Raw genomic sequence first — 13,474 nt, 5'->3', positions numbered from 1 at the left:
TTTTCTTCCCTATTTCGTAGTCGTTCGTACTTTCTTTAACTGCCGTGGATTCTCTTACCAGGGCCTGATTTTATCTTTATCAAATTATGAACTCGATAGTCATTTCCCTCCTTCTCACATGCTAACTATTTTCTTAAATTGACCTCCAATATTTCTTTCATTTCAAGTGGATCAGCGTACAAATGAGTCATCCTATCCTCTTATAGTCTCTGCATTTTAATCACTTTGTATGCTCAGTGACAAGGAATGGGAATTATATCATAAATAGTATCGTTATGGCATAACAATGGGAAAATCAGTGGGGCAACTTCACTTCCAAATGAGAACATTAAGGCAGACTATGAATGAAATTCATGCACTTCAGTTTTGAGTGGATAATATAAAATATTGCAGTTAGAGTTTTAGATACATGGAACACATCAATAGTTGTTTTTTTTTTTTTTTTTTTAATCTCCTTTGATGCTTACAGCTGCCTCATAAAGTAATGGAGAAATTTTCATTATATCATTATTTTGGGTAAGAAGCTGAGATGTCTAGTCTAAAAATGCTGTGTCCAGGTAATTTCATGAAATTAATTTATAAAGGGAGCTTAGAATGAGATACTCTGGTCCTTCATTACTCCTTCCTCTTTCTCTGTAATAGGAGTTTTTAAACATCATTAGAAACTCATGTGAAAGCGTTGATCCTCTCTGGGTGGGCCTAAGTTTCAACGTCTGTGGAAAAGGGATAATGTTAGCATCTACATTACAGACTATTGTAAGGATTTCTTAGGAAACACATACAGAACATTCGATGATCACTTCACACAGTCAGCAGCCTGAGAATGTAAGGGGTTTTCAGTAGGAGCGCTATCTGTCTGTAAAAGTCGAAGTTGCTCTCCAGCAGGAAATGAAATTATTGATGCAATAATTTTTGTGACTTAACAACTGGCACACATGTCTTCCTAATTCACTTTCCAAAAAGGAACGTCAGTTTGGGATAAGGTTGGTTTTCAGTTTCAAAAACAAATAAATAATGTTCCTATTGGTATGAACTGCCTTAGCTATTTTGAGGAGGATGAAGACATCTATGATTTCACTAAACTTGCCCGAAACTCCGGGAAATAGGAAAGTTTAACCCTGAACAAGAAACTAAAAATCTGAAATGCAGAGAGATTAAATTACTTTCCCAGGGTCACAGAACTTGTCATTGCTGAACGGAACCAGTGTCTGGTCAGAGACACTGTCTTTTTTCCCCATCACTCAGAATTGCTAAGAAGGGGCCCTTTGACTCTTCACTATGAGTGGGTGTAGCCGTGTCAAGTGATTGTACCTTAACTTGGGGGCATGTAGAGTGTGGGTGAATACATGGAAGACTGGATTTGAAGTAACTCCTTGGACTATGAATCTATGGGTACATCACCTCTTTGCTTTGGGGCCCGAGTGTTTCTAAATCTGGACTTGAAATTTTCCCTGCTGTTCATGAACCTGAAATTATGCCATCACATCTAGTTTATATCAGCTATCAACTGATATATCAACCCACACAGAGAGATGCGGGTTACTTACCTCTTCATGGGCCATATTAAAGCCACTTGCTGAAGAAGGAAAGAAGAAAAGGTCAAGCATACAGAGCAGAGAGGGAAGCCTGGATGGTGTTGAGGGTCCCAGTCTAGGGGGGAAGCTTATTCTGAATACCAGAGAACCACCAGGAATGGGACAGGGATTCCCATTACACGCATGGAGTGTGTTTTGGGTTGATTCTGTGTCCACTGGTTCTCTGGATAATCTGACCTTCCTGAGCAGTCATACACCTTTCAAACACCACGTGGGGATTGTGACAGCTTTGTGGAAACAGCTTTGGAAGAGAGAAACAATTATTCCTGAGTGAGCTGTGACAAAATAGGACCAGTTTGGATTGTCCATTGAGACCAGAAAAGGATGAAATGTGTGGGTTGAAATGTGTGGTATTTGGTTTTCACTTATTACTAAGCAAGCCTATTTTTGTTTCCTTTGACTTCTTGTTCTCTCGGGCTTATTTTTGCCTCCAGGTCTGTTCTCAGAAGAATTTTTTTTCCTGGTGTTTTGCAAAGGCCACTCACTTTGTCTTTTTCAAGGTTTCACACTTTATTTATCTCCTCTTTAGCCTGTTTTATTAATCTGGCCTAGGTACTAGGTTTTTGTCAGTCTCCAAATAGACATGCACAGCCAAACAAGAAATATTCCTACAGATATACCCTACAAATACCTTCTCCACCAATCATTCCTTTATCTTCTCCATTTCATTGTAAAATTCTCAATTCCTTACTTTAATTACCTCACTTTTAGACACTCAACAGACTATTGTCATCTTTTTCTTTCTGTAAAGCATCCCTGAAAACGCACTTGACAAAGCAAAACAAACAAACAAAAACAAACAAAAACCCCACAAAACATCATGTTGCTGACTCTGATGGAACCAGCATCACTAACCTGTTCCCTCTTTTTTGAAAAAAAAACTGTTTTGTCTTCACATATTCATTATCTCAACTATATGTTTGTCCTCCTGGAATATGGGCTATTTCTTTTCCATAACTTTTCTGTAGTTTGTCTTCAAATGCCTCGCTCCTACATGGTTAAGAACCTTGGGTGTTCTCGATTCTCACCTTTTTTTTTCTTTTAGCTTTCTCTCTTTTGAAGATATTCTCTTTATTTCATAGCTTTTGGTTGTGTCCATTTACCAATGGCTTTCCAATATCCATGTCAGTGTCTCTTCAGGTCTAGATTTATAGTAGTTCAACTTTAACACATCCACCCCTCGTCTACATTTCACTTGTTTATATTATTGGCAGGTACCTCAGGCAATGTTAGAGGCAAGTTATTAAATGAGTGTTTATATTTTCCAGTCAGAATAAAATTCAATTTCAATCTATTCATTATTTTTTTTTAATTTTTTTTAATGTTTATTTATTTTTGAGACAGAGAGAGACAGAGCATGAATGGGGGAGGGTCAGAGAGAGGGAGACACAGAATCCGAAACAGGCTCCAGGCTCCGAGCTGTCAGCACAGAGCCCGACGCGGGGCTCGAACTCACGGACCGCGAGATCATGACCTGGGCCGAAGTCAGCCGCTTAACTGACTGAGCCACCCAGGCGCCCCTATTCATTATTTTTAAAATTGGATGCTTGTCATCAGCATACCTTCCCAATGGACTAAGATACCCTAGTTTTCTAGAACACTAGAAGAAGATATTTTAGAATCCTTATGATCTGAAAGATAAGATGAGAAGGGAAATACTGTATTATCAAGAGGTAGATCAACTTGGAGAATCACCAAACAATAAATTAAATGATTTCTGTCTACCAGCTGACTATGATTCATTTAATCCTAAAAAGGGAAGAAATAATGCCACCACAAAAAGATCATTTTTTTAATTCTTCCCAGCCATGAAATTCATTTTTATATTTTCTCTTAGATGATAGTTTAGTCTCTGCATGTCCATAGCTTAATATGGATAAGTGGGATTAAATATTTATGTATCATATGTCTATAATCAGGACTTCTATGTAGGATATATAAAGAATTCTAGCAATCTTAAGAGTAAAAAAATAATAATAACCCAATGAAAAATGGGCAAAAGATGTAAATAGACATTTCTCCAAGGAAGATATACAAATGACCAGTAAGTACATGAAACGATGCTCAACGTCTTTAGTCATATGGGATGAATATCAAAGACACAGTAAGATACCACATTATATCCACAGGGATGGCAGATTAAAAGAAATCATACAGTAACAAGTAATGATGAGGATATGGAGAAATGAAAACTCTTATACATGACAGGTGGGAATGTAATATACAGCCATTCGGAAAACACTCTTCCAGTTCCTCAAAACATTCAACCTAAGTTACCCTATGACCTAGAAACTCCACTGCTAGGTTGAATAAGAACCTACGTCCACACAAAAACTTGTATACAATTGTTCAGAATATCCATGAACTGATCAATGAGACAACAAAATGTGTTATAACCATATAATTGAATATTGTCCAGAAAACAAATGAAGTAGTGATTCATTCTCAACATGAATCAAATTTGCTTTTTAAAAATTTTTTAATGTTTATTTTTGAGGCAGAGAGAGACAGAGCATGAGCAAAAGAGGGGCAGAGAGAGAAGGAGACGCAGAATCCAAAACATGCTCCAGTCTCGGAGCTGTGAGCACAGAGCCCAATGCGGGGCTCGAACCCGCGAACTGTGACATCATGACCTGAGCTGAAGTCAGATGCTGAACCAACTGAGCCACCCAGGCACCCCAACATGAAGGCTACGTGAAAGTAGCCAAACACAAAAAAATCACATAATGTATGATCCCATGGATAAGAAATGTCCAGAATGGACAATACTATAAAGACAGGAAGGAGATCAGTGGTTTCCTGGGGCAGAGGACAGTTGGAATTATAGGGTGATACCTAGACTAAGAGTTTTCTCTTGGGGATGATGGAATATTCTGAAATAGATTGTGGTCTTGGTTGCACAACCCTGTGAACATATTAAAACCATGGTAGTATATACATTGTATATATAAGGTGAAGCAGTGAACTATTAAATCAGGTCCGGTCCCGTTTCTAGGGAATTAGATACAAAAAATCAATTCCTCTTCTACAACAACAGCTGACCTCATTACTTTTTCAGTCACCACCATGACCTCACCCCTGCTGGCACACTGCCCCTTTCCTTCGGAATCCTCCTCATCCCCTTTATCTGCATCATTGCTCCTCTTCCCCTAGCCAGTGTTTCCCACCTGTTTGTCTGGTAGCTTCTGTCTTCAGCCCTGCAAGGTGCAGCCCCTGACCTCACTGACTGGTACCAAGACATTTGAAGATAACCGTGTGTCAGATACTGCTCACTGTGTAATATATACATGTTCTTAAAACACACACACACATTGTAGGCTCAGAAGAAGTTCACTGGAAGGTGGATTCAGTCTCTAAAGTTTTTTAGCTGTTGTTACGGTACAAAGTAACTAGATTAATACCTACTGTAGCCTGGACCTGGGCTTCTGTTGTTTTGCTTTGGTCTGGTTTTGATTCGGTTAAATCTCAGTGCATGCTGATTCTGTATTCAGTTTTCTCTGATTTTCTTCTCTCTGATTGGCCTTGTTTTCTTGACAAACATAATGTACAAATCAGCAATCTGTTAGATATTCAGGGACAGAGTGGCTATTAGTAGGGAAACTTATCACTGCCACTCAGGAAATTAATGTCATTTCAGAAATAGGCATAAAACCCTAAATTAATAAGGGGTATCTTTATTGGTATATCACTGCTGTTTGAATGTGGAATAATTCATCAAAGTGACTTAAATCTGGTTTCTGGAATATTGATTTGCACTGTGAGCAGAAAGGTGTGTATATTCTCAGATAAAGAAAGACTGGGCTCAGCTTCTAAAAATAGAAGAAATAGTTTCCATGAGACTGTTGCCGGGTGAACTGGGGAGGTCCCAGGCCCTGAAGTCTCAACCCAGCCCATCCCAAAGATGTCACTGAAGCCTCTTGGTCTCATCACGAGAAATAATTCAATTAAAGACACAGAACACAGCCGACAAGTGACACAAGGGAGAAAGGTTCTTAAAGTAAAAGTATACTCTTGAGATGTCCGAGCTGGTGAGGTCAAGGGGGAGAGAGAGAGAGAGAGAGAGAGAGAGAGAGACAGACTAAGAGAGAGAGAACTCTGTTCCCTGGGGGTTGGGTTTCTTTTATCGACAGTTGTTAACAAAAGAGTGGAATATTCATTACTTGGGGCAGGGATTTCTTGGGAAGCCACGTTTCCTGCCTTTTCTTCCTTATTTGGTCAGAGAGTTCCTGTCCCGGCCACTGCCATCTTGGGCCTGTCTGGTTTGATCTGGTTTCCTGTAACGTGCTGCAGGACAGGGCTCTGTCTTTCCCACCAGCTGGCCATGACGTCCTCTCTGCTGGCCTCCAGGCATCCTGTTAGAGCCTAGTTCCCCACATACTCAGCCGAGCCTGGGGAGGACTACAGCAGTGTCTCTGTGTACTCAGGGCTGGTGGCTCAGGGTTCCAGGGCTGAAGCACTTTGCTTCCATGGTCTCTTCCCTGGGCTGCTGGAAGAGCCAGCACACTGGTCTCCAACCCTCTTCACTGTGGCCTGTGTTCTAACCCATTTTCTGCACCGTTGCCAGTTCGGTCCTGTATGAGATACCATTTCTCTTCCCAGGACATCAGAACTTCTCCAGAGGCCCTACAGAGGCTGACGTGATGTCCTCTTTGCATCTCTGTCTTCACGTCAACCTCGCCTTCTGCTGACCAACACGGAGGCCGTCCCGCACTGCCACGCATTGGCCACCGTCGCTGTGATTACTTGCCTGTGCTGTTCCCTCTGCTTCGTGCACTCTTTTCTTTCTGCTTCTCGTAGATAATTCCCACGTATTCTGTAGATCTCAGATCACCTATGCCGTCCTCCGCCCCTGGGAACATCAATTTCCCCCACTGTACAACCTGCTAATACTTTGTTTGCAAAATTGCCTGTAAATTGTCATTAATACATACAAGGGGCTTAGCCCTATACTTGGAAAATACAGACGATGTCATGCCTACACCCATATGTTATAAGGATAGAGTAAAATAATACATAATCATAATGCATCAATTGCTCAAGAGATGAAAGGAGAAAATTGAAAAATGGCATGACCAGTCATGAATGGATCTCACACAAGAACAGTCATATTGTTTGTTAGAAGAAATCTGTTGCTGCTCAACAGGCACAGAAAACGGAGCACCGTGGCTCACACCTTCAGAAAGAAACAAATTCTGCTGGATGTAATTATCAACGTGAAACTGAACTGTTCACAAGTAGACAGTCTCCCAAGACAAAGCAGACATATCAGTCACACTGTTAATGGCGGCTCAGTCATGTGTGAAGAAGAAAATAAGCAATTTTCTAGCATTTCTGGAGAGCTTCATGAGATTAACCGTTCAGTTTCCTTTTCCTGCCTGTTAAAAACCCACATATTCTGCAGGTCATATTATAAGAGAAAAGGTCTTTATTAAAGAGAATTATTTAAAATAGTTTCAATATTTTGTCTGCATATTTTGGAGAGTGATGTATTCCACATGATACAGGTCAGTGTAATGAACTAAGCTGGTGTGAACAGGTCACTCTTTCTTCCAAACACACAGAAATTCTTGACAAAATATGAAATAGCGGAGTTCAAAAGAAAATATTTTTTTCTTTTTAGTTAAAATGTTTAATGTTTATTTTTGAGAGAGAGAGATGGAAATGAGCCATCAGTGGGTGAGGGGCAGAGAGAGGAGACGCAGAATCCGAAGCAGGCTCCAGGCTCTGAGCCGTCAGCACAGAGCCCAACACGGGGCTCGAACCCATGAACTGTGAGATTATGACCTGAGCCGAGGTCGACCGCTTAACTGACTGAGCCACCCAGGCACCCCAAGAAATAAAGTATTTTTTCAAGTGTATTTTTCAAGTGTGTATTCAAAACAAACGAAGTATTTTCAGAAAGAGGTTTAGGTCTCATGTGGAGGAACTAGGAACAGGATTAATACTGAAGTGGGAACACCATCCTTAGAAAGGGGGAAGAAGATTCCAAGCAAATGAGAGTCACAGCTAGAAATTGAGTAAGTAGCCAGAACCAAAAAATCCTAGATTGCTGTTAGCTCACAGAAGGTCAGAATTTAGAGCCTCTGCATGGTGTAATCACTTTAAAAAAAAAAAAAAAAAAAGCAGAAAAATATACCGGGGCTCCTGGGTGGCTCAGTCGGTTAAGCGTCCGACTTCGGCTCAGGTCATGATTTCTCAGTTCGTGGGTTCAAGCCCTGCATCTGGCTCTGTGCTGACACCTCAGAGCCTGGAGCCTGGAGCTTCGGATTCTGTGTCTCCCTCTCTCTCTCTGCCCCTCCCCTGCCCATGCTCTGTCTCTCTCTCAAAAAAATAAATACACATTAAAAATATTAAAGAGAAATATATCTAAAACTGGAAAAATTCTTACAGCTTTAGCAGAAGGGAACTAAAAATATATCTGTATTTTTCACAGTGAAACTTCATTAAAATTAACTTTTATGGATGATGATGAATATAATAGAGAGAGAGAGAAGGAGACAGTGACAGAGAAATTGAGATCAAGAGTCAAGGAAATAGCACCTTTCCCTGTGTCTGCTTGCCCTCTATGTGTTTTCTTTGGAAAAATGTGTATTCAGGTCCTGTGATCAGTTTTAAATCAGATTGTTTATTTTTGTTTTTGTTTTGGTGTTGAGTTTTATAAGTTCTGTATATATTGTCAATATTAACCCCTTATCAGATATATCCTTTGCAAATATTTTCCCCAATTTAGTAGGCTGTCTTTTTAAAACAAAAATTTTAATGTTTATTTATTTTTGAGAGAAGGAGAGAGAGGACAGAGTGAGAGTGGGGGAGGGACGGAGAGAGAGGGAGATAAAGAATATGAAGCAGGCTCCAGTCTCTGTGCTGACAGCTCAATGTGGGGCTCAAACTCATGGACCCTGAGATCATGACCTGAGCAGAAGTCTGACGCTTAACTGACTGACCACCCAGAGGTTTCTTGGTTTTTTTTTTTTCCAATTATTATTGATGGTTTCCTTTGCTGTGCAAAAGCTCTTTATGACAGAGAACCTGAATTGACCTTTCCAAAGGAGACTTACAAATGTCCAACAGACGCAAGAAAACTTCCCAGCATCACTAATCACTAGGGAAATGAAAACCAAAACCACACTGATATTTCACCTTACACTTGTTAGAATGGCTAAAATCAAAAAGACAAGACATAACGAGTATTAGCAAGGATGTTGAGAAAAAGAAACCCTTGTGTCCTGTGGGAATGTAAATTGGTACAGCTATTGTGGAAACAATATACAAGTTTCTCAAAAAATTAAAAATAGAAATACCTTATGATTGAATAATTCCACTACTGGTTATTTAACCAAAGAAAATGAAAACACTAATTTGAAAAGATATATGCAACCCTAGGCTTAATGCAGTATTATTTACAATAGCCAAGATATGGAAGCAATTGAAGTATCCATCCATAGACAAATGGGGTGTGTGTGTGTGTGTGTGTATCATAAAGAAGGATGGTATCATGTCATTTAAGACAACATGGATGGACCTGGGGGTTTTTATGCTAAATGAAGTAAGTCAGGCCGAGAAAGACAAATACCATATGATTTCGCTTGTAAGTGGAATTTAAAATACATAGCAAAGGGCAGAATGAGACATAAACACAGAGAACATGGAAAGGGGTGAAGAGTGGGGAAAATGTGGGAAGGGGAGAGGGAGCTTCAGGCTTCCAGTTACGGAACCAGTGCATCTCATCAGACAAAACAGGAGCACACAAAGTACAAGGACTCTGGGGAAGGGATCCCAGTTTGGAGCTAAATGTCTAGCAGAAATATTACTCATAAGTCAGGGAAAATAAAGAAAAAAATTAATATTTTCCAAACCAATAAAGTGGCTAGGTGGGATAGTAGTTTGCATGTTTAGAAAGGCAGCTGGAGAGCGAGATGTGTGAAAACCACTGCGTGAGGACATTCGTCCTGCACAGTGTTGTTCCAAGTGATGAGAGACAGAGCTATTCAGTGTCCTTTGCTTCTGCTGACTCTTCTTCCTCTTCCCCTCCCTCCCCATCTAGTACTGATGTATCGGGTTCATTCAGCCCCCATCCAACCTACCTGTTCTTATCACAGTTTGTTTTCTCCAGAAGTTTGCCACTGAGACCAGGTAAATACTGATGATCTAATTTGGGGTGGAACATTGAACTAGGCAAGGGATATGGTCTGTGTGAACCCCACCTTTCGCTTAAGACAGTCTGAGCATTTCTTAAATACTGCTCTTGACCACATTAAAGGTAAGGTACTTGGCACTTCAATGACTTATTTGTATTTTTTATGTTTATTTTTTTAATGTTTATTTTTGAGAGACAGACAGCGAGGGGGCGTACAGAGAGAGGGACAGAGGATCCAAAGCAGGCTGTATGCTGACAGCAGAGATGTGGGGCTCAAATTCACAGAAGGCAAGATCATGACCTGAGGCAAAGTTGGAGGCTTAAGTAAATGAGCCACCCGGGTGCCCCCAAAGGATATTCTTTTTAAATAAATGGGGACATTTGGGAAAGGAGTAAAAGTGAGTAATCCAGTTTGATTGTGTCATAGAGCATTGCTTCTCAAACTAACTGTGGTGTATTGACCAGTATTTTGTTCTAATTTTGATGCATTTCAACTGATATTTTGTAAAATACAATAAAGATTAATTACTGGAGAATTAAATAAAAACACAAAATATAAACTCAAATTGCGTGATAAGATTCACTAGCCATAAAATTACCTTTCAATAAATTTAATAAAAACATATAGAATGTAGAAAAAATAATGACAAACACATACACCATTCATTGAAAATGCACCTATTTCTGAGTATGGCATAATTTCTTGTAATCTTTATGTATTTTTGAGAGAGAGAGAGAGAGAGAGAGAGAGAGAGAGAGAGAGAGAGAGATTGAGCATGAGCAGGGGAGGGGCAGAGAGAGGGGGAGACACAGAATCCAAGGTGGGCTCCGGGCTGTCAGCACAGAGCCCCACATGGGGCTTGAACCCATGAACCGTGAGATCATGACCTGAGTCAAAGTCAGATGCTTAACTGACTGAGCCACCCAGGTGCCCCAGAGTATGGCAGAATTCAACAAGAGAGCAACTGCTAGACTCTAAAGAACCAAGTCACTTTACCTTGGATTCATATCAATGGAAGATTTAGCGGGGACTAACGTCTAGGAGTGCCTGATCCTTTTGTGCACATGCTAAATGCAAAACAAAGGCCCCAAACAGACAACACTTACACTCAAAGCAAAGCAAAACTTCAGGACCACATGATCTGACCCAGAAGCGACTTCTGTGACAACTAAATCATGCCCATGGTTTTGCTGCCTGAATTGAAGGACATTATTTGAAGCAAATAATCCGTACCCAGCCACCCAATTTATGAAACTCTTAGTGCAATTTTTTTTTAAATCTTTATTAGTAAAAAAAAAAATCAGAACTGAGCAAAAATATAATGAAAGGCCTCGATAAATGAAGTGACTAACCTAAAGAGACTGTATGGAACAGTGTCATCCCTCAGACAATGATCAGCTAGATTTGCCAAGACAAAGAGAAATCTGATGTGGACACTTTGAAGAGTCATTTCATGGCTCAGCAAAGCTCAGCATTTCAAGAGTCCTCGTGAGGAGAAAGCGAATGAAGGTCAGAGCTCTGAGGCTGGGTGGTGATGAGTGTCATGTGACTGTGCAGAGGGGCGCTCTCTGATCAGCTGTGTTGTGTTCTGGTGCGTCTCACTGGGAGAGGTCTGGTGTTTTCATGGGACCTCTCCCTGCCCCCCAGACTTTTCACTGCCTCTCTGCCTAAAGCAGGTATTGTTAGTTTGAGACAGAGACGCATTGGAAGCAGAAACCTCTCTCCCTCTAAGACTGAGCTGCCCAGAAAGGATATGATAGATGAGATTTATCTTTTATATGCTTTACCGCCCCACACCTCTGACCCACGGGCTCCGTTCCATTCCGACATATCTGCACTAATGTAGTACAGACATTCTGACTTGTACGTGTTGGTCCAATTCACCCTGTGGCTACTGAATAGCTGTCTATGTCCCTATAATTCTAGAAGAGAAACAGTTGTGATAAGAGGAAAAGAGTAGTGATTCTTCATATTTGTGTTTCAGTGAATGGAAATCATACCGCTTCTTTAATTTAGAGCTCCACTGTCGAGTTTCTAACAAAGACTAGTTTAGTACTATCCTTTCAGCCACACTGGTGACTTTTTTGGGGAGTAATTGGTTTTCTTACTACACAGTTAATTAATCTGCACTTCAAATACAGGAGACAGTTTTCTCTACAGAATATGAAAGTGAGAATGACCTATGGTCATATGCAAAGCAGGGCAATGAAAAGTATATTTGTTCTCATGAAAACGCTAATGCCTACGAAATACATTTTTATGCTTTAAATTGTAAGCCTGCCCGTGCCTTTGTTTTTAGACAAACAGATGGTAGGTAGGTAGATGATAGAGAGATACAGACTGATAGACAGTGAGGAGGGAGAGAAAAGAAGTGGTTTAGTTATTTCTTCAATGTATTTTAAAGAAATGGAAAATGTTAAAAAATCACTTTGAAAGATATATCTTTCCTTATTATAATAGTTGTCTTCTTTATTGTATGTTTGGAAGATATGGGAATTAGACAGAAAGAATAAAATCAATAATCTAAGCCCTCTGACATACCCTATGTATTTTATATATTTCTTTCACTTTTTTTCTTTTCAAATTCATTTTAAAACTTCTCAAATAATTGCAAATATTCTGAGAAAAATACAGACTAAAAAAAGGCACTCATCCCCCTACTACAATTCACTGCCTTTTTCTCTATTTGCTTCAAATAATGATTTACTGAATCAAACTTCAAGTACATTATTGAAATGTCCTTTGCAACCCTCCTGAATTCCATCTTAGCGCTCTGTTTCTGAGATCATGTGTCCTTCCGTACCATGCCTTTCGAAGCTTACCATAAGTGTACTTCTTTTGCAACACTGGGTTTATTATTCTTTTAAGATGTACAAAAAATGGCAACTCATTGGACCTACCTTTTGTGATATTTTGTTTTTTGTTAAACATAAAAGAGCCTAACATAGGTATAGTTACATGTTATTTATTTGTCTACTAATTTTTTGTTCACTTATGCTACTCATATGTTGTTGATGCATGCATTTCAGATAGCTCCTAATGCATTTATTTTGCCAAAACTGTTTAAGTGTTAATGTATCATAACATATCCATGTTTTTATTATTCTTTGTGCTTTTTCTGTTTTGCCCAAGAAATTCTTCTGTATTTGGAATGTACTCATTATCATATTCTCCATTGCTGTAATGTTTTTGAAGTTCTGCATTGATCACTTAGATCTTTAATACGTTAGAAATGCATTTTCTGAGTCAAGTGACATAGGAATCTAATTTTATATTTGCCACTTAGCCAATCCACCCACCGTAAGTAATTCAGTTCATTCCCACTGGTACCGCCATATCGATTCCTACAAGCTCCCATTTATGGAAGGATCTGTTGGGATTTGTCTAGGCTATTTCAGTGGTCTAGGTACCTATTCTTAAACAAGAGTCTTTTAATTATCAGAGCTTTGTGACAGTGTTGATATCTGATGATGCATGTTCTCTCTCCTTACTCTTCTTCTAGACAAATCTACTTAGGAAGGGACCTAAGGGGAGGGAGCAGAGCAGTGCAGGAAAGCCCCAGAAGGAGCAGGTGTTAGTGAGCATACAGAGCTATGGCAAGGATTCGTTCATCAGCAGCAGATGTGCAAGTGCCCTGCAGAACAGACATGACTGCTTCCAGTTGCCTGCAGTTGCTGTTAAATTCCATCATCATAGCATGTCAAAAGCAGGCAGGGATAAGACTGGAATTTCATTATAGGG

Source organism: Neofelis nebulosa, chromosome 3 (assembly GCF_028018385.1).
Source record: "Neofelis nebulosa isolate mNeoNeb1 chromosome 3, mNeoNeb1.pri, whole genome shotgun sequence".
In the NCBI taxonomy this organism is placed as follows: Eukaryota; Metazoa; Chordata; class Mammalia; order Carnivora; family Felidae; genus Neofelis; species Neofelis nebulosa.
This window is presented reverse-complemented; position numbering follows the sequence as displayed.